This window comes from Mercenaria mercenaria, chromosome 13, assembly GCF_021730395.1.
Source record: "Mercenaria mercenaria strain notata chromosome 13, MADL_Memer_1, whole genome shotgun sequence".
Classification (NCBI taxonomy): Eukaryota; Metazoa; Mollusca; class Bivalvia; order Venerida; family Veneridae; genus Mercenaria; species Mercenaria mercenaria.
In genome coordinates, this window is record NC_069373.1 from 2496333 (window position 1) to 2520371 (window position 24039).

The window sequence follows — 24039 nt, forward strand, 5'->3', positions numbered from 1 at the left end:
CTAAAACAAATCTCAATTCTTTAATTTTCCCTTTGGAGTTAGGCTAGAAATCGCTATGTGTTAATTGAAATACTAATTTGATCTCATTATCTCCTCATTTGATACGCATGCGTATGTGCTTTCCTCAGTTTTGCATCAAAATATGTTATGATATATAATAAGTAAATACATACACATTTACCAGTACACGACATAATTTTGTACACATATAAGAAATATAGGTCACAATTAACTAGCTACTGTCATCAATCAAAGGTTCGTCAAAGTTCCAAGACGCAGTTCTGATTCAATTATTTCGTTTGGTTGGTGAGCACTCGTTATTAGTGCCAGGAGTGGTGATCGCCTTTATTCGGCACGCCGAATTTTAACAATTAAGACGATATTGCATGACTGCGATTAATAAAGATTTAATTCGGCGTTGATTTCAAAAAGATGTGGGCACGCTTTGCATTGTCGCGAAATGTCAACAATTGGTTTTAATCATGTATCTATGTTGTAATCAAACTAAAACCTTCGGTGAAATTTGCCAAAGTTTCAATAACGGAACATTGGCAATGGATAAAGCAATGCTAGTTTAAATTCCTGACACGCTTCCGTATATTAAGTAGCCAAATATACAAGACACTCATAAGTATATCAATGGGACCTTATCAAGTTATATATAATATTGGTTCCTTGTGTATATTAGATTTAATGAACTACGTTTATGTATTTAACATAATTTAAATAGTAGGTTATGATTAGGTACTACACATTAAACCTATTGAAAAGGTCTGAAATATCTTTCTCGCATTGGCATATTCCTATATGAGTCAACACTGCAGTACATCTTTCACGCAGGACAGTTTTTTTATACATTAGTTGTACAAACGATTACCAAGTCATTTTACGAGACGTTACGAAAAGGTAGATCCTCAAACTGTTCTTGAAATTGTACTACATTTGTGCATATCATAATTTCAGTTCTCAACGATATTTGTAAAGCTGTAATATCATAATAAGTGTGGCAAAATTTTAGATTCAGACTTAAACAAAAAGATGCATTTTATAGGAATAGTAGTCTTTACACAACAAAATCTACACGTGTAGTGATTTTAAAAGCAAAGTTATTTTCCTAATAGAAACAACGTTTCTCTGATTACTTTATGCGACAAAGAAATATCGTCTATATATCAGGATAATTATTTGATTTATATATTTGATAATAAAACTTTTCCCTTCATAGCAATACTTCGATCCTATATCTAACACAATTAATGGATTTCAAAATCACATAAAATGTTTCTCTTTTGCAAGCTTAGTTTTGTAAAATAATAAGAAGAAAACGCCTGTAAAATTTACAACTTTCAGGAGTGCCTTAATCATGAAATCAAAGAAAAATGAAATCAGTATATTCCAACAATTTAAACTGTCTGGATTAAGTTTCTCGTCAATCCTTACAGCAATATCCATTTTGGTACAAATAGGATTATCTTTAACTACTATTTACACGCATTTACAAATTTGGAAACACACGTGACATAAAATCTAGGAATTTGGCCATCAAAAAAAGGTATAGACTCGTCAGGTTACATTTCCATTTCTTGGGGTGCAACCACAGCCGATATTATAGAGGCATGTTTGCGAAAATTTTCAAACTGTGCTTTTTCCTAGTAAACTTTTGTTAAATGTATAGTTTATTATAGTGACTGTCATAATATGATGAAAAAATAGTTTAAATGTTGTTTTTATGGTCGAAGACTGCTTTAATTTTCTGTCACAACATAATTTTAGGGTGTGAAACATGATTTGTTGCATTTTTGCTGGTGAAATCCTTCTTGCTAAATTTCGCCTTTTTTAAAAGCACGGAAGAATTTCTCTCATTTTTATTTTCAGACTCTTTCGCTTTACATGGTCATGAGTATTAAAAATAATAGGAGTCTGGACGATATAGGGACAGCGTGATAACTTTTGACTGTCGCTGTCCCGTCACGTCCAAACTTATTCTGCATATTTCTTTTAGGAAATCCCAAAGGAAATTTTTGTGGTACATGTACAGTGTATTTGTAATTATTACATATCTGATAATGAATCTGTGTTGATATTAAAGCATAAATCTGCCCTGCTGACAATTTTAAATGTTTTTTTTTTCTGCAATGTTGTGTCATCGGCAGTCTGCTGTGTATTGAAACCAGTGTCGGGATAGATATTGCACCTGTTAAAATTATATATCCGAAGATTTAAGCTTCTTATTTAAAACTATGAGTTATATTCAACTCATTTGAAGTTTCTACATGAATATCAATGTTTAATTTATTGGAACAAGTAAGTCAGACCAGCATTTTATTACTTTTTGGACTTTTTAATTATTTATTTCCCAGTAAACCGGTAAAAACTAAAATGCAGATACGGGATTTACAAGGCTTATGGGGATGGCAGCTATAAGGTAGTATCATATTATAAACAGGTCCCAGAAAAAGTCACAAATTAGATATATAGAATTTGCTATACAACAAAAACAATTATGCTAAAATGTCAAAATCAAATGCAAAATGGTCATAGTACACAGTCATGTAAAGTTAATGGTTTATTGTTTGCTCATAGGCTGTGTAGACGCGGTAAACGTTAATCGTGTACAGTACATACATCGGTTAAAACCACCAGAAAGTTCGAAATTTTGGAAATTATTTAATATTAACAGGCAGTGGCTAGAGAATCGCAGTTGAGACTCAATTATCTGGGCACGCTTCATTTTGAAAACAAATAGGCCGTAAAGAATCGTTATTTATTGATCTACCCAGTGAATTAAAAACTTTCTAAGGTATGTGTTACAAGAACTTTGTTGAAAACAGTAATATTCATAATTCAATAAAATTCAAAAATAAGCAAAATATTGATCTTGATTTTCCAAAAAAAAAAAAAAAAAAAAAAAAAAAATCATGCTATAAACTTTGCATGACATCATCAGTTTCTCACGAGAGTTGGTGCACGATGTTGTGGTTCGACACTGGTTAGGTTCGCGACGAAAATCGGTAGATCGATTCCCAAATAATATTAACTCTACCTTTTATTACATGTAGTAATATCAAAAACTGCGATTTATTACAAGTAGTTAAAATATTTAAGTTAGTAGCAACTATTTTCTTTGTACTCAGCATTGATCAATTTATCTGCATCACTTTACATGTACGTCGAACAAAAAAAATCAACTTGCCCACATCACTTTAAATTAAATTAAAGGAACATGAGTAATTGTAAGCAATACTTTATATAACACGAACTATTGCATTTTAATATGACTTGATCAAATTCTCTATCGTTCATTGAAGTCAAATATGCGTCCATACCGTGCTCTTTTTAAACCGCGAATGTCATTAGAATATGTACTGTACCTAATACAATAATTAAGAAATAATTTATAGCAAAACAGTGTTTTAACACTAAATTTATACACGATGGGCGGTTATACGTCGGGGGTAATAATTTTAAGAGTGAAATTATTTCGAACGATGTATAACCTCCCGACTGTATAAATAGAGTTCAAACACTGTTTTGCTGTGGATTATTTCGATTCAAACATGTTTTTACTGTAAAATAATGTACAATTTATATCAAATATGATAGAGCTGTTTCTTTTCGCATACATGGCGCCAAAAGGTCGTTACGCTTCTTTCTTTATACACGCCCGTGATAGCCTTTATGTGTGTATACTATGATGTACTGTCTTTAGCGTTAGTACCGCCAGATTTTGCAGAAATGTATATTTATCTACAAGAGCTATTGAAGTGGAACGTTTCTGAAAGATTCAATATCACGCCTCAGGAAAAATTCAGAGTTATTTGTATTCAATTAATTGTTTATTAAATAACGAAACAGCTTGTAAATATGAATACAACATCTTGTAACTTTTGTCTGTAATACCGCAGGATGTCATTTGTATATTTCATAATATATCTTTAATAGTAAGAACGATAACGTGACTGGGCTCTAATAAGCTCCCATTAAAAGCAAAATAAAATTTCGAAAACGGGAAAAAACATGTTAACAGAATATTAAATTACAACTGTCCGTACTTAACAAAATAGTGTAGCCAGTCAGAGCTTTAAAATGTTCCCAAGTATCCTTGAATGATGATAGGGGCCGTGAGAGTAGTTGCACATTCCGATACCGTTCATGAACAGACACAATCAAATTTAGACTGCAATTACATTGCTGGGTTGCATTCTATGCTTCAAGTAGGTCTTCGTCTAGATTTTATTGCACCTAGTGCGTCTTTCTAGTCCAAAATAACGAAAACAACAAAAGAAAAGAACTGAAAACATTGAAATTTAAAAAGATTTGAAACGATTAAACCATACACAACTTTTGAATTACCTTGAAAATATCAATGATATAACTAAGCATAAAAGATCTCATAAAAAGTCCTTCCTTTCGTATTACAAATTTGAAATATAGATACTATGACATTCATTTAGAATTCAAGCGTGTCTCGAACGGAGATTTAAATTTATGCACATAGACTTTAAACGGAAGTGTTTTCATTACTTACAAGAAAATGTATAAAATATTTCTAATATCTGGATCGAAGGTATTAAACACTGTTTCTTTTTTTTACTATCTGTTTTTTTTTTGCTATTATTTTCGTGTGTGTTGCCCTGGTAACAGATATTAATCCTTAAATTTCAGAAGTTTTGGCTATACATATAACTATATAAAAAGACTTTTCATCAAATATTTACGTTTCCATGCTTGTACAACTGGTAATGCGATATTATTTCAGGTAATACTACAATTTCAGTTGTGGCTGTGGGGCATAATGTTCCTGTCATGATAGCTGACTTTGTCATATGCATTTTGCACTTCGGCTCTTCTATTACAACGCTCCTTGTTTCCTTGCTGCAACATTATCGACTCCTTTCCCACGTCTATGATAATTGCTTCTCTTGCTTTAAATTTCAGTCAGCTGAGTAAAACACTTCTTTAACGCAGCAACTGTGACTTTTAAAACAACATTTTACGACCACGATTTTTAAAGTAAACATAGTAAGAAATACAATTTAAAATCGATTGATAAAACATATTTATTGAAAAATGAAATGAATTTAAATGAATTTATTTTAATATGCTCTATATCAAAACCATTGCTTCTGCTTAATTATCCGTGTCCATTATTAGACTTACAAAAATGTCTTGCCATTCATCTCCGCATATCATGGTTAGAACATTACACCACTAGTTTGATGGACGCCTGTTAGACGTAGAATAAAAAGTAACAATGCAATCCTATCTAATCTAAAACAATAACTTATTTTCTTCTACCTTAACAGCATACGGGCACTGTCTAGCTTTACTTCTTTTTTCTTCGTGAAAATATCATGTTTTAACAACAAGAAATTCAGACATTGGACATTACCTCGATGCATTTGCTTCATGTTTTTACTAGTTTACTGAGTATAACAATTTCTGTGTCATCTTTTTTCAAAACTATAAATGTTAAATGCAATTACAACAATACAAAAAAAAAAAAACATCAGTAGGTCAGATATATACTTGCGCCAAGTAATAATGGAAAATTATTTTTACATTACATCATTGCAATAATTTATGTCATTGATTAAGTGGTTTTATATTACCTTTATTATTTGGTCGAGGACTGTCGTATGTATGTAGTTATGAATGTTAATTTTGTCTCAGGTACACCTGTACTAGCAGGTTTTTAACAAGAAATACCGATAAATTTCGTTAATTTTAATCTTTGATTACATTACTTTTAGGGTTTATTGTGAGACCGACACTAGAAATAAACCGATTATATTTAAAAAAAAAAAAAGAAAAAAAGTACTTCGTATGTACTTTACTCTAACTGGTTTGGTTTCAAATTAGTTTTAAATCAGAATGCGGGGGCATAGAAATGTATTTATATCTATATGTTTATAGACATTATTTATGTAACCGTTTATAAGGTATAGATTTATGAAATATTCCTTTGCTTTTGAAATATTTAAGCTTTATTTACAACACTAGTAATGTCAGATATGAATACCCCGACATATGTTTGTAGAGATTGTTTGCGAAGTGACCGCATCTAAATACCTATTACTCATTCATCTTATTTTGGCCGCATCATTAACGCACCCTCAAATTCACCCCACCAGCATCCATTTATCAATATTTTGTTGATTTTCATCTTAGATAAAAGTAGACTTATTGGCGTTCATCCTTTGTTAAATGTTAAGTGAACGAAGACAAAATTGCAAAATGAATCCTGAAATATTAGATTTTAATGATATATTTATTTCCTTTTTGACAATTTGAAAGGAACTTTCACACATAATTCGAACTCTCTATCTCGCTTGAATTCATGTTTATTTAATCTCTATGCATTGCTATTTCATGAAACCCTTTCTTTATTTATATATCACTGTTTTCATTAAAACCAGTACATCATAAACAGTTAAGAATTTCATTTTGCAAGTGTAAATCTGTAAAAATGTATGACAGCTTAATATTTATGAATGGATGAATACATAAATATCAGCATATTAATTTAGCGTAAAATTTGCTTAAACGGTCCTAGTAAGTGCATAAATAGAGTTTAAACGCTCGGCTATCCATCAGAAAAAGAACAATCATCAGTCAATGAATCGCATCAACCGAATTGAATAGTCTGTGTAAATTATCGCCATTGTATTCAAATTTAAAAAAGAACTATGTGATTTTAAAATGGTTACTTCACGAAGAACTTAGTTATTGCTAAAGCTTGTTGAAACCATGAACCGTTAAAATGGAACTTTCTAGCAAAAGTTGGTGTTCTTCATTCGCTTGAAAAGTAGTTATTCGGATATATTGATTTGTTACTCCAACAAATATTTTCTTCTGTATTTTATTTGCTTAGTAACTAAATAAACGCCAAAGAATTATATCACAGTTGTGAATATATGCAATATTTTTCACAATAAATGTATATGTCAATAACTATGGAGTAACATTAGCTATATTGCCTAACAGACATTTAGTCCTCTTTCCAGCAGCAAAATTATTAGTTTATTTATCAACACATTTGTATTCAACTATGTTATTTTTGTGTGAAATTGATGGAGACGATAACATTAACTGATCGGGAAAATGTTTGCTTGTGTACCGTGTTTAAGTTTCTGTCGTTTTTTTTTCACCGGTACAGTACGGTTGAAGATGCGTTAGGAAAAACCTCGTTACTGTCGGATATTATGGGTCGGATATCTTCATCCGCAACTACAGTCATTCAAAGTATCATGTAATATATTAATTGAGAATCATATATAGATAGCTGTGGTCTTCATACATATTTCATTAACATTGCATGACATCATCCAACGTCTTCGAAAATCCATATTTCTGAGCTTAGGACGTAGACAACTGTAACTAAATAAGTATGTGAATGTATAAAATAAAATGCTACGGATGTTTACTTGAAAATTCACATATAAAAACGGATTATACAAAACTAATAAACGATGTTAAGAATGTTCGTTTTTTAATACTAACTATAAGCCATTGTGTTGTTTCGGTAGCGGTAATGTTTTGATTTCATTTAGGAATGAGTTGTTTCACCAATAAGACACATGCTTTTTTTTGTCATATGACCCCAAAGTCACTTCACAACAATACGAAAACAATTCCGGAAAACGGGTAAATATAGACCGAGAAATGGAAATATATAAAGTATTACGATTCGTGTTATATTTTATACATGTTTCTTAATATTTGAGCGCAAAAATATATAATAAATTCACTTGATAATCTCATATGCAATTTGGTAATATAAACACTAGAAATGATAAAATGAGAAATTATAATTTTCATATTTAAATCATATTTTCGAAATAACTTATGAGTTGTATTTGAATGATGTGAATTAAAGGAAGCTAACTTGATTTTAACGTTCCTAATTTTTACTGTAATATTTTCATCTGTATATCAACTAAATTAAATCTTTACTAACGAAGATAATATGTAGCATCTAGTACCATACACGTTTTATCTGATAAACTTGTGTTAACCTTGTTACGAGGCGAGTTCAAATCATTTATCTGACTGATTGATCAAATAAACGAGCCATATCAAAGGAAGATCATAGTTAATATGTTTAATCAAAATAAATATAAAAATCGAAATTTAGTTACAATAAGTCTGCCGTAGCTATCAAAACTATTTCGTTAGATTTAAAATAATGATGAAAATGGCCATTTCGATTGATAGTATACGGAGAAGACCAAAAGTCCTAATGGAGATTAACGAGTTTAAAATAGATGCTATTCCTTATCAAGATTTATCGTAATGTGATAACGAAAAATAGCCAAATGGGTAATGTAATCTTAATTTTTGAAGAGTCATTGTGTTTATTTGTTACAAGCTCCATTTATTTGTTTCTAAATTAAATAGTTACAATAATTATATGACTTTAGGACTTCAACTGAAAAGTTCCATTGTTATTGTACAAAATTCAATAAAGGTGTAATGAAACAGTGCAAATGTTTATTTATACCTATAATTGTAATCAATATATTTAAACTACCTAAACATGTTGTAATGTAAACATACATATGAACTATATTATTAATACATCAAATTAATATATAAACAAGAAGTCGCAAATAAAAAAAAAGAAAGACGTTATTCGTATTAGTCTTGAACGCGGTCGGAGTACAATGGTGCTAATGACTATTATTGTCGACCATATCAAGATCGGTTTCAAATATATTATTCAATGAAGAGAAACTTGTTGTCACTTTTTTTAAAGCACGTGTGATTGTCTTGATAAAAACACAAACAAATCACTTAATGTTGATTAATATTACAAGGCTTCTGTAAGATCAGTGCAGAAAAAAAAATCAGTGCAGAAAATAATAATGCAGACATAGATAATATTTGTGTGTTTCAGTGGAAGGTTGAAATATCTTTCATGAGTGAAAACCAAGTGCAATATTTTCACGGTATTTATGAATGGAAGATATTTTGACTTTCATGTAGAGCAATCAAAGTGTTATATTTTGTCTTAATGTACCCATTTTATATTTTCTCCCCAGTGAATCATATATTTGATATTTTTTAATGTGAAAAAAATAAATATATTTCACAATTATATTTCTAAAATTCACAGAAAAAGATAAAATAAAGTTTGTAGTTACAACGAAATTATAAAAAGATAGTCATTAAGATGAAAAATGCGGTAGGTAATTGAGTATAGGAGAAACCACTCGTTACTAGAATGATAAAAAATAATGCTCGAAACCCGATGGGTGAAGTTTATCATTTACGAATAATTTCATCCAACTGAAGCCATTGATGAAATTCTGATTATTATAAATAAAAGTAATTATAACAAAACGATAAAATATATATTTCAAAGACTAAACTGTATAAGCCAAATATATCCTTAACATAGTCCATGGACTTTGATATCCACTATGTTTTATTTTGTTTGTAACCCCAAAATACATATTTACATCTAACGCTGTCTACTTTGTATTTAAAAGTAAAAAGAAAAACTCATTTCATGTAAATTGATGTAAAATTCTTTGGAAAATACGTAATATTCTGATACACATGCCACAGTTACAACTTTTGCCATTATAAGTCAGATTCATAATTATGGTATCAGTCTTTTATCGATTCAGTTATTACATATGAAAATATATTTGCTTACATAACAGTTTTTAACTAATATAATATATAAACAAGAACGATGTATTTACAATAATTCAAAGTCAAATTAATATTATCATGGCAGCAATGCACTATTTTTTCGAAAAAAAGATCAGGTTTTTGTCAATTTTCTTGAAATTGTTTGTCTATCAAATTATCTTAATATGATTAAGATTGTTCTTATCTATTAGATATAGATCTGCATTTTAACAGAAACAAAATTTTATTGTTTTATTGATGCAATGATTACGAATGGATCTCTTTACTTGCACAGCATAGTTTAATTAAGCAGAATATTTAAACAAAAACTTGCTGTCTACATAAGTAAACAAATTCAAGTTAAAAATATGTTAACATGGCAACACGCAATGCTTTTTAACAAAAAATAGTTATTGTTTTAAGTTCATGTAAAAACATTTTTACACAAATTAACAAAAGGGTAAAACATATTAATTGTTGAAATAATATACGTACCATTTAGCCAGTAACAAATAGTTTCTGTAATATTGGAGTTTTCTGCCATGACTATTTCTAGAAAACTTTTGACTACATTTGCAAATCAGTAATTTTTGGAAAGTTTATAAAGTTAATTTCTGTAGTGTTAGAACAGCTGAGATTATTCTTCGCTGTCATGGCAACAAGACATATATTGACCAAACATTTCTTTCAGTTAGATTTACTTTTTCTTGACACAGTGTGTAGTCTGAATCAGAATGATGATCTTTTCAGATAATGAGGACGGGAAACATGGCCTTATTTTATACAATATAGAGCTATTTTCTCATTTAAGTATTTGTGGCAGTTGCACTTCATTTCATAGCATGATTTCAGCTGGATGATTAGCAAATATACTGGTTCCTCTTTCTCATTCACAAATTCATACAGATGTTTCTTTTTTCCTGGATATTTGTTCATCATTCTGCAAAACAAAAATACAACAACATTAGTACATTGTTACTTAAGTAAGTAGAAGGTTGCAGAACAGAAGACTGTGAACCATCTTTCAAAATATAACATTTTTGTGTAAGCGTAATAAAAGTATGACTAATAAGTATCCATTCATCCATCAATCCTAAAACGTTCAAGACGAAAATGCAGCATTTCAAGAATACAAAAGCTAGCTTAGATTCTGACATACTAGACGCCCACTTAATAATTAATTAATTCATAACATAATTTATACTCAAATACTGCAACATTGTTTTATGAAAATACAGATTTGATACATATTTATTCATTATATATATCTACCTACTCACCTCTTAAAATACTAAACATATGTATTGAATGATTATGGAGTATTAATGATTATTTTTAGTTTGACGTTTAGGTCATTAATGTGTATGTTACTTTTAGATAATTTTGTCTTACTTGTACTTATTTAATGATGTATTTTTATATTTATTTTATTAATAAGATGTATTTATCTATCGTATAATAGAAAATATGTAAACATGTAAAAATATAAACCCAAAATATCCTACAGCTTGTGGTAATCAAACATGTCTGGATGATTCATTTACTATTTAAGGTCACAGCAACATGCCAGAAGTTCCTCAGTGGTGGTTTTATTTTTGTATTTTGGTGACATTTTGCAAGAAAAGCTATTACATATCTGTTTCATACAAAGTAAAAGTAAACATCGATATGCTTGGTTCTTTATAATGTGGACTTGACATGATTAAGAAATAAGTGGTTTAAACTGACATCAGATGTGAAGCAATTCCTCCTGTCAGTCACTATATATATGTGGACATGGCTTTAGATAATGTGACTAAACACCGTGACTGTATTTGTCTGGCACCAGAGTTACAAAGTATTCTTGCATACTGGTCTTTCATACATATTAGAACTACTAATACTAGTAAAAATTGTTGTGGACAAATGTTAGCTTCCTGATAGACTTAGTTTATAATATATTCTACGAAATCATGATTGACATCTGAATTACATTAGGTATCGCTAAACTGTCATTAATGTTAAAAACGTTAAAGACGAATTAAAGTTATATTTTCAAACCCTTCAAAGTGAATAAATATCTATTAACCTGGAAATTACGAAATTCGAGTACTGTCATTGATTATCCCTTCGATATAAATCGTTAAATTACTGTTTGGTAGTTTCATTTTCTCAACAGTCTTCCATGTTTACAAATGGCGGATTGATAACAAGGGCGATTAATTATCAATTATTTGGTAATGAAACTAGAAATGTTAAAATGCATGCTTGATGAATAGTGTTTTCGTGTTCATTCATTTATCGTGCTAATATAGAGTATTAATGACAAAAATACATTAATTGACGCAAACATGTGTTGAACTCTAAAGAATTCTGTGACGTAACTTTAACTGAGTGACGTAACGCAGCATTCGGACCAAAATATCATGGCACGACACATTTAAATAAATGATTTAAGAAATTAGAGCGCGACACGAAGACTGTTTTATTACACTCTATATCTTTTTCTAACCGCCGGCTCATTCTTTATCAACTTTTTTCACAAGAAATTGTCATTAGAATGGTCATCAAAGTGTGAATGTCAGTGTTAGTGTTATGTGGATTTTATAATTGATATATATTAGAGACTGTATACATTGTCTTCTTTTATCAAGATAAGAGCACAAACAGGCCTTTTGTTTATGAAATGGCAAAGTTATCATTTTTTTCACTTTGTGTGTTTCTTCAGCCGTATAGTTACATATTTCTAGCTATCTGTTCTGGCCATATTCATAAGTATCAAAATTCAGTTGTAAGTATTAATACATAGCGAAACAGTTTCCGAAATTAGGAGGGTTTTTTCTTCATATTTAGAAAAATACACAAGGAAATACAGACACACGTTAAGACATGGGCTTGCCTTATATGCAGTGAACAAAGTAATTGTACTTCCTATAAGTTGTATGATCCGCCTTCTCGGAATAAAATCTGCTTTAAATGTGGCATGTGTTTCTGAATAATGACAGTATTAATTTTGCAGAGACAGAGAAACACAGTTTGATTGGTGAAGACTGAACTCTGAGAAATAAGGAATTTTGTCAAAACCGAACACTCGTCTCGATCGCGAGCATAACCGTTTTTGTATAAATGCTATAAATTTAGAAAAAGCGATTATGTAATTTTCGAATTCCTAACGGCAATGTAAGTTGTAAAGTGTATAATCAATTGTAGTTGAATGTACACCAAATACCGAACGATTAGCAAGTAAACTGAAAACATACTGAAGATGTTCCTCAGATTTTGTTCTCATAATAATTTTCACTTCACGATTATCTGTGTATTAAAGTAATGAATTAGATCAATGCCGAGCTAAGTAGTCAAATATCTTATCATAATAAACTTGACAAGTTAAATTATTTAACTAAAGTGATGTGCTGCTTTTTTCTAATGCAGTGATTTTATCTACGAAGTCAAATTTTCATAAGTTTAAAAAACAACTCGTTTCATGAATTTAAACAAATTCCATCGTATATATCCATATAAAAAACCAGTAACTAGCATATGCTAATTTAGCAATGATTTTACAATTGCAATTAGTTGGATATTTTCAATGACTGTTAAAAGATGTTGTAAATAAAAAGGATTAGTGCATTTATTTATCTTTTTAAAGCCTCTATGATTAGAAATTGGCATGTCTGCTCTAATGATTACTGTTTGTAGTCAAATAAATATTATCTAATCACAAAAAAAATGAGGAATGTAAATGTTTTCCTTTAGCACTTTTTTCTTTCAATAGCATTAAGCTGAATTAAGGGATTGTTAACTGCGATGTTTGAGTTATACATTTATTAGACACAAGATACAAATGTTTAGTTATTGTCGGGTGTCAACATTACAACATAACCTATGAATAGCTATTTGCCAAAACTGTATATTCATATAAAAACAAGCTGTATACTATGTTTGAGATTTAAGACAATTAGGCCTTTGCATTACAATTTTCATAATATATTGTAACATTATATTGATGTATGCGAGTTGATACAGTGGCGTCTGCGTGTTTGTTCCCCGAGCACACGATTAAACACTCACTTGGCACCGTTCGTACACGCTGCACGTTACACGTTTGGTTAATCGTGCAGCCAATCAAATAAGTTTAAAACCGTGTAAGCGTGCGAAAGCGGGAGAGGAGATTGTTGCCTTGTTGTTATGAGAGACTCACCAATTTAGTGACACTAGGGAGAAGTTCATCAACATGTGATTTCAGAATACGTTTTGGCAAAATATCCAGCTGTGAAGACGTAGTATTTAATTCATTGATGAGTGTTTTCACTTCATCTTGAGTCAGTTCAGTAAATTTGTTTAAAATATGTATATCTTTTACTTGAGGTTCAAAGTTTTGGTGTTCACTTAGGGATTGGCATAATTTTGAGAATTTTGCCATGAGAAAGTCAGCAAATTGTTCGGCCAATGAATTATTGGACTCTCCTTGAGGCAGTGGGTTTTCGGAGTAGGTGCCAGTTAGTTCAATTACTAATCCATACTGAGTCTTGGAATCACCTTTAGCGTTCTCTATCTTTTCATTGAGTTTGTTTCTCTTTTGACGTTTGATTTCAAAATTGTATTCGTTTCTTACCGCTTTATACGGCTCAAACTGATCTGTTTTACTGTAACGCCTCCATGTACGCTCAGACTTTCTAACTTGTTGTTTAGATGTTGCAAATTTTATTGAACCATGGTTTGGGTGGTCTCTGAATTATAGTTTTCTCTTTTATCGGAGCGTGCTTATTCAGGACATCCTCTATTTCCGATTCAAACTCGATCACTAACTTGTTGATATTCTGTGAATCAGCATTTATTGTACTTAGATCGCTTGAAAATTCTGGTTCATTCAAATTTTTGATGTTTCTAAATGATAAGCTCTTACTAGTAATAGTCTCTTTTTTAACATCTAAGAGCATCTTAACAACACAGTGATAAGATAAAAATGGTCCTGGCTCATAATTTCGTATTCTATCTGTTAAACATTTATTCATTTCATTTTATATATAGGATAAATGCTATCTATTAAAACGATGATATTTTTTCCATTGTAAAATCGGTTTCTAATTTGCCTTGTATTATAAAATAAGATTTACATGTAATATGTTCGTTAAATTGAATACAGAACAAACTATTCAATAATAAGTCTAGATAAACTATTGAAAAATGAAGGTCGAAGATCGTTCCTCATAATTATATGAACATAAATAAGATACTACTTTTGTATATCAATTATAATTGTACAATTAAAAATGAAATAAATGGACTAGATTTGAAATAAAGGCGCTTCTCTATATTAATCCTGATATAGTATATGTTTTCGTGATAAAATTGATATTATAAATATTATTGCTTTGAAGTATTTAAATCTGGTAAAAGTAAAATTCTATAATGATACATTAACTAGTTTTTATGTATTTTTTTGTTTTTTTTTGTTGTTTTTTTTTTTTTGTTGTTGTTGTTCTTGTTTTTTTTTTTTTGTTTTTTTGCAATAAGCGCGGTTGGAAATTGCGCGTTATATCATTTGTAAAGTGTGTAAAATAAAGAAGACATATCGAAATATAATATTACAACATCCATTCTACTCGTTTAAAAATTTGCAAGAAATCATGAAAAATGAAACAACATTTTATGCCGATATACACTACTGAGCCATCACTCATTCCATTGACCTGCACATTTTCATTCATTAATCACAATGTTAACGACATATTTAACACAACGACATCAAAAAAATGAAAATGAAATATCAGAACTAAATGGACGCTCTTCTTTTGATTAGTCCTGTTTATTTGATAAAGCTGCCAGATAAAGCATTTCCACTCAATTCGTGCTAAGTACTGCTAGGGTACCTGGTACGGCATATATTTTCCGTTTGTGAAGCTTTCATATTTTATTAAAGTGCAGTTAAAATATCTAAGCAAATATGGGTGTAGCAATGAACGTTTACTATGTCAGCCTTCTTTGATCAAAAGCATTTGAAATTTAAAATTGAAAAGAACAACGAAAGAGCTTTGAAAATAATTTCAAATGCAAAATAATAGTTTAATATCCGAATACACTAAGCTTATTTTATTACATTATCTCTGACGAAACATTGAGAACTACCGATTATATTTCATAGTGTATTCATTTTATGTATTTTAAATGTTTTCGATGTTTTAGAAAACTTAGTAAAACAAATCCTTAAGTTAAGGATGTTAACTTATGGTGTTTACAGTTAAATCGAAACCCCATACTATTGTTTCCCGCAAAGACTTATATTTTGAATCAAAATTTAACCGACCGTTAGTTTAACAGCCGGATAAAATTTCGAACATCTCGGCCCTAAATGCTAAATGATCATTTTCCTATAAGTTATTTAAGTATAGTGATGGAAAAAACCATGAACATATGAATGTTTAGCGTATTTTTCAACAATTTTTCAGTCATATAAACGACGGTATATATTTGTAACAGCGAGCACGATGCCCATCTTTATATTGCTTCCTGACTGAAATCTCACGCCGTGACACTTGCCATGATACCCAAAACAGTCAGATATTACTGACAGCGAGATGAACAGTCTTAAACTATTCACTGAACTGAGGTAGCTAACAGTACATTTTATACATTTTTGGCACAAGGCAGTGCTATCTCATTTAAAAGCGAAATATGTACTGTGTTATTTAAAATCCGTATCTGCAACATAATTTTGAATCGTTGATACCGTTTTATTGCTGAATATATCGCAATTTATGTCTTAATACACAAATATGATCTTTTTTGCAGAATTTATAGGATGTCTATCTGTGTTCATATTAAAAAAAATGCGCTTACATGTTTTAGCTATTTATTTTTTAACTCGCCTATGTTTTTTCTGTGTCAAAGAATTATTGTTATTTTTTTTATTTAAATAGATGAGCAAATACCAACCAATATATTGAAGAAACATTTTGGTCGAAAGTATTGAACCGCTTGAGCAATACTATAATACACGCCAAGCGTGTAAATATGTACTCTAAGTGTGTACATTTACGCGCTCATCGCGTGTTTGGATCGGTAGATGAATAAAAATACGCGATTCCCGTGAATATTTACACGCTTAGCGTGTACATCCATACGGTTACTGTGTAATTTAAGAATCGCTAGCTAGAGTTACATTTTTAGATGAATCAACTAATCAAATTGTATGTTACAAACCTGAATCTTATTTAATCACTTATGTCATTTTCTAAACAAACATAATGGCAGAGGAACAAGAGATTTGTTATTAAAAGTTTTGTGCTCTGAATTAGAAGTGTTCGATCTTTCCAAGATAAAAAACAATACGATTTTGATTCCAAAATCGATCTAAGGGTCGTTCGGGCTAACACTTCAGTATCATTTTTGGAAACAAATAATGCCATTAAATATACGTTATTCGTTAACAAAGTATGACATTAATAACACAGATCTTTTTAGTACGGTAACTGGTTTATCTCCTATATTCTCAGTTCAATCTGTAGATCTTTTAAACAAAGATACTAGCTTTTTCAACTGTTTTTCAAGTGACCTTCAGGGTAAAAAAGTAATAAAATCCCTTGCCTGTAGCATTTCACATCTAATTGCAGTATACGGGGATTAAAATCCGCTTTCATAAACTATATAAATGTGTAGATTTTTTTAACCTTTGATAACAATATAGAATAAAACAGCAAAGCGACCGATTCTGAAAACATTTCTATTTAAGTATACAGATTAATTACAGAACACAGTGCAAACTTAACGTCTCTTAACGTAATGAATAAATCAAGGAAGAAAATCAAATGTTATATGATAACACGTTTCATATTATATTTGCAAACCTATCCAAGCCTAGTTTGCAACAGCATCTGTGAAAAAAATGTGATATCTCTTTTGCGGCTTTCGCATCCGCCGATTACAGCAATTAATTGGTATATTTGTAAGTACCCACAACTGGCTTGCGTCAAAATTTGTCATACAATTTTATTATACTTAACACTTAACCGCCTTTATTCTTTTTTTAATTACTTCCTACAAAGAGTGTATTAAGTGTATAAAGTTTCCCAGATTATTAGCATATATGTATTTCTATTCAAAAAGACTTTCGCACGGAACAGTGTAAGTCGAAGTGTTGAAAATGAATATACAGTCGTGTACCTGTATATTTTGAACGTATCGTTATACCCAAACAATGTTTTATTTTATTAAACTTATTCTCTCTCTCGAGGTTGTTCTTCATCTCGATCTTAATGTCTCGGATAGTTTATTCGTTTCCTTGTATCGACATTCGAGTCTTCCGTTAATTGCTTATTTTGTCATACTTCATTAGCAATTTTAAAGGAAAATTAAGATATATTAAGTAATTTACAAATTTGAAAAAAGAGAAGTTGTGTCAAATATTCATGCTCATATATACATCAGATTGTACCACTTTAGTTTTTTTTCGAAAACATCCTTGGGACATTTAATGATGTAGTAAAATGTTGGAGTACGGACGAGGTGATTGTTACACATTATTTGTTATACCACATGTGTTTCCATGGTGAGCTCTTTGTAGAATCCTCTGATAGATATCATTAAATACACCTAATTATCACTATTTTACATGTTACTAACAAAATCGCTTGAACACATTCTGTTACACCGCCGTTTTATCTTAAATCAGACGATGCATCAGAATTTTAATAAAATGGAAGTAATTGGTGACATGTGCGCTTGTGTCGTAGTTTCAAAGTACAAACAATGTGCACTGCTGGGAGTTCATCAGGTAAATATATAATAATATTATACTGTTAGCTAAATCTTGAGCTTCTGTGAATATATTGAAACTCTTCAGATAGCTACAGTGAGTGCGTACACATTTTCTAACCATTCGTAAACATTTTGAAATGTAAAGGTAAAGTCAATGTATGAAATTATCTTTAATGTGTATTGCAAAAGTGAGCAGCTTTGAGCATTTATAATATATACCATTTCGTTGACTGTATATTGCATGTTAAAATCCCAAGTAACAAGTTTATATAAGACGTTCATTTCTATGAAATACCACAATCCTTTGTTCGAATCATCTTACATCCCTGCATCCCTGTTACTTGAAACATTTTATCGGAAAAAGAAAATAGGTTGAAAAGCTTTATTTCGCTGTATGTAACCCTTTTGATAAAGTTCTTTTAAAATGATCAGTTTCAATATAGATTCATCATAACTGCATGACCGTGCAAGGCAGATAAAATATGTATGTTACGTCTAATTTAGTTACTTATCAACATTTAAAAAAAAAATCGACTTCAGAATGTGCGTTGGAAGCAACATGTCAAGTTGTTATGGTGTAAACGGAAAAGTCGTAACTTTTCGATTCTTTTATTAAATACATACTTTGGCTGCTCAACGGGTTCCGTTATGAGCAACATGATATGTTAATTAAAAAGTTTGAGTAATAATCAGAAGATAATCCCTCTCATATATAATATTTTTTTAAGATATTACCATCGACAGTACTTGTACAGTGAGGTACACTTGGTATTGAAATAAAATAAAATAGAATATAATATTTGCTACATTATTATAAGTCTGGCATAATATATGGAAGATGTTTTTTGTCCGCTTTAATGTTAATTTATTTTAAATATACGGGCGCCATTTTTACCTGACATATACAGAAAGTAATTGAAAAGTGAGATTCCCTGGACGCTAACCCCTACATCAAACACCACGACTTCTCAATATGACGACAAACGCTGACAACATTCCACCTTTGACTTTGCTATTAGAAACATATAAAACTACAGTCAAAACAGACCTCAGCATAAAACAGCATGTCTTAAGTGATAATTATCCACGATGGAATGAATTTAACTTTGAGATAAAGAACATGGTGTTTTGATCACAGTGCGTAGAGTTTGTGATGACCTGGGGCAAATTTTTGGCCACAGCATCCGCTCAAGCCAAAAAGTAAATCCTTATTTTAAGTCACATTCTTAAATTTCTCTTAGTATAACCAAAGTTTCAAAGTCAATAGCTGAACATGATAACAATTATTTACGCAAAATAAGTTTATTCTCACATTGAATATATTCTAATTTCATTTAAACCCATAAAAAGGCCTACATACATAAATATCTCGTAATAACACCAATATCGGTATGGAAAGTCAAGTCTATGGGATTATATGTAGATCACAAACACAGCATAATGGCGATATTGCACTTTGAACTTCGTTTTGGCCGGATACTGGTCCTGTGATTATTGAAATTTTGTTTTACTACTGATTTGCACTGGAATAGATATAGTGGAATAGAAGTAGAATTTCTTATGCCAATATCGTAGGGGTGAAACGAATCAGCCAATCATATTTCTCAAAAGATAAATATGCAGACTGTTTGCTAAGTGTTAATACAACAATTACTGCGAATCATGTTATCACCTCATTTAGAAAATCCTTGGCCGAGTGGTTATTGTTACTTGACTCTTTCAAATGTTTGTTCGCTCGAGACGTTCAATTCTTCATATGAGGAAGCAAATCAGCTCGCTTTCGGAAGGATGGTAGTTCTACCAATGGTGCCGCAGTAGAGTAAAATGCACGAGAGCACTGGATCTTCCTCTACATCAAGCGGAAGTTCAATCTCTAAGACTGTGTCTGTGCGGATAAAAATACACAAAAAGTTTTTTACTAGCCATCATTAACACAACATTACGTTCGTTTTCTGGTTCGATCCCGGCCGATCATAACAAGACGTTACAAATGCACTAGTAGCTTCTCGCTTGGCGTCAATTAAGTGTAGTCTAGACTTATAAAGCCTGGTGTCAGTATAATGTGATGGTTGTATCATGCCAAATGTCTACGTGAATTCATGTGAGGATTAATAATGGCTATGTGCTCATGCTACAAGTAAACCTTTGTATGACTTAAAGTTTTGAAAAGACGTTAAACCCGAACACATTCACACTCACTCACTCGTTTCCCTCAGCGTAAGAAGACACAGACACACGGTCTTGTTCTGTAACCCTAGACTTACCCAATGCTATTTTAAAGGCTGACATTTACGCTTAAACTCTAATTCTATGCTTCAAACAGATTGTTTTCATCGTCTCTGTCGCATGACTACTTTATGTGTTCTATAAATAGTAAATACTGCAATAGGAAATCGTGCCAATTCACGCAAATAGATAAAGAATAGTTCTTATACTGTTTACATTAAGTAGAGCTTTTAATCCGTGATTATTCTCACTATCCAGTGTATTGTCTAAAGTATTTCAAGAATATTATGTGTTTTTAAGTTTGAAAATGTTCTATAACCTTTGCCACTGTGTTCTGTTTGTTGTTTGTCCTTTGTGTTCATTTTTGTGTGTGGTGCAGAGTTCGTGTGTGTCTTTGGGGAGGTGCGTTTTTGAACGTAGTTTCTTTGGATTCTTCCTGTTTTTTTTTTTCATCAAATATCAAAAGTATTTCAACGTTTAAATCTGACAATACGTTATTGTCTCGACTAAACAATAATTTTCTCACTTCGTAGAAGTTGCAATTTCTGAATATTTTGACTACAACCTAGTTATGTCAACTACTGTAGCAAATACTTTGCAGCCAATTACGAAATCAAATTGATTTAGTTACAATATCACGTTAATGAACATTACATGTAAAAATAACGGTTTATATAAAGCGTTTTAACATGTACAAATATAGCTGACAACAAAACAAAAATAACACAGTATTTCATGTCCGTTAAAGTCTTTGATTACTTTAACATGTTAAAATTTTGCTAGTGCTCATTTAATACCGACTGTCCGGGACTTAAGAAGTTCCTCTCTAAACATTTCACATCAGTTCCGTTCAGCTAAAGATTTCCACTAAGCTTATGATAGCTTCTAACATGAAAAAATGCTCTTATCTAAATCGGTTTTGACACCATGAAATGTATCAAGCGATGGAGTTACAATACGACATCAAGGCCCCTAAACATTATTAAGGGCAAGCTTTTACTTTTGATAGCCGTAACCAAATCAAATTTACTTGACGAGATTAGGCTCGAATCAACACAGAAAATTTCGAAGATATAAAGGTTAGAATAATTGCGACGATACCATACATTATTGTCGTGCCCTGCATAACTAGCGCTTTTGAGATTCCTATAACATACGCTATATTTACGATGCTTACATGTTCAGAAGTCAAGAAATGCAACATGTACGCATTTGCGTTGAAAGTAATTTTTCGACTGCCACTGCTTTATTTGTTGATTTCTCTTGTGAACTTTTATACCTTGTTTTTCAATACAAGACGAGTGAATTTCAAAATGTTGTGTTAGAATGCTCTTAAACAAGTAAGAAATGAAAATTCTAATATATAAATATTCGTACATTCGTCTATAATATTATCATTGGACCTGCAGAATGCACTGTGTAACTCATTTTAATCATATCATATTCGAAATTACTTGGAACTTTACTTGAAATATGTATGAAACTAAAGAGCAATTGGTTTACGTCCAACTATTGCTTCTAATTTTCTTCTGTATGTCAATAAAGAATTACAAACGAAGATGTAGATTATTAGTTATTATAATGTTATACCTGAAACTTGTGTGACCTTGTATACGAAGTCGTCAAATACGTTTATCTGACATTTTATCAAATGAACATTATCAAAGGAAGACATAAATGTTAATATATAAATCAAAAATAGAATCATTTAAATCCTTCATTTGTTACTTATAATAATCTAGTCGTTAGCATTAAGAAATGACAAATGTTCATGTTATTTTCAATTGATATTTTATGAGTCGAAATGTCGAGTAAAGAGTTAAATAGATGCATTATAATATCAGATTATATTGATCACGGCAAATAGTTTACCTGACTTTTAAAAAGTTATAGTTTTTTATTTCTTAACAGCAATTGACGGTAGTTTTTCTGTTACGTTTGTTTACATCGTTAGTTAGATGACTTTAGACTTAACGAAAGGCATTGTTATGTACATAATAATGTGATAATACAGCGTAAATGTATTTTATACTAATCGTAGTGAAGATGAAATTATACTGACTGCTATGTTCAAGTAAAAATATATATGAACGATATTTATCTTTAACATATATAATACCCTTTTGTTTGATTTACTTATCACACAGCATGCTGCAGATGATTTGGTATGAAAGTTAAATCAAATTCACCTGATAATCAATATAACCACAGAGCAAGTTTATTATGGTTCTACACAAATGTTTTCTTTATCATTCCTCATTCATAGCCAAATACAATGAATCAGCCAGCTAGTTTTATTTTAGATTATGACCATGTATCTTCGGTTACAGATTTTTGTCATAATATCAAACGATGTTTACAAAATTCCGTTTCCGCAAACGTCTTTCGGCTTGTCGTAAGGGGAAGAAATTTATATTCCATACCTTTTGAAACATATTTTATTCAAAAATACTGTACAGTGCTCGACTTTAAACTATCCATGAAACTGATATCAACATTTTTCAAGGAGTAGTGTCCATTCTAACGTTACACAAATATGACTCCTCTTTATCATTATTGTGATTACTACAAATTTTAATTAAACAAAACAACTTAAGTGCCTCTCCGGACATTTTTTGTTTAGACAACAACTCTCAGCTAATCATCTGGAAATTAAGCTTTACATGTTTGTTGAACATATTTTGTTCAAAAATACTGTACAGTGCTCGACTTTAAACTATCCATGAAACTGATATCAACATTTTTCAAGGAGTAGTGTCCATTCTAACGTTACACATATATGACTCCTCTTTATCATTATTGTGATTACTACAAATTTTAATTAAACAAAACAACTTAAGTGCCCCTCCGGACATTTTTTGTTTAGACAACAACGCTCAGCTAAGCATCTGGAAATTAAGCTTTACATGTTTGTTGGAATTTATCAAGATTGTTATTATAATACAAGTTTTAATGTCTGTGGAATTTTCTGAATTTAAGATTGACAGAAAGTGGTGATAATAAACTTTATTTCTAATAACATTCAGCGAAATATATAATTGCTCATGCATATCTTTAACATACATAATACAATTTGTTTTATTTTAATATTATTCCTTAGGCAAAGTTTATGCAATGTATATTTATTCTAATTTAGCTCGGTAATTTGGGCCGGTAGAAACGCAATTTTAAAACATCTATGAAAAGACAGATAATATTCAGTCAAAGGTATAAACTAACATTTGTAGATAATCATCATTTGACTTGTACAATCTCATTCAAATTTAAACGAAAAATTTGGTACACATTGATGAACTGATGACAACAGGATCAACTATCTTCAAATTTGGCTTCCATCCTTTGTTAAGCTTTGTTCATTTTATCAACTTATCAGACAAGTCAATTATTCTTTAGCATTCAAGTTCAACAGATCGACAACGTATCGAGTACAGTCTG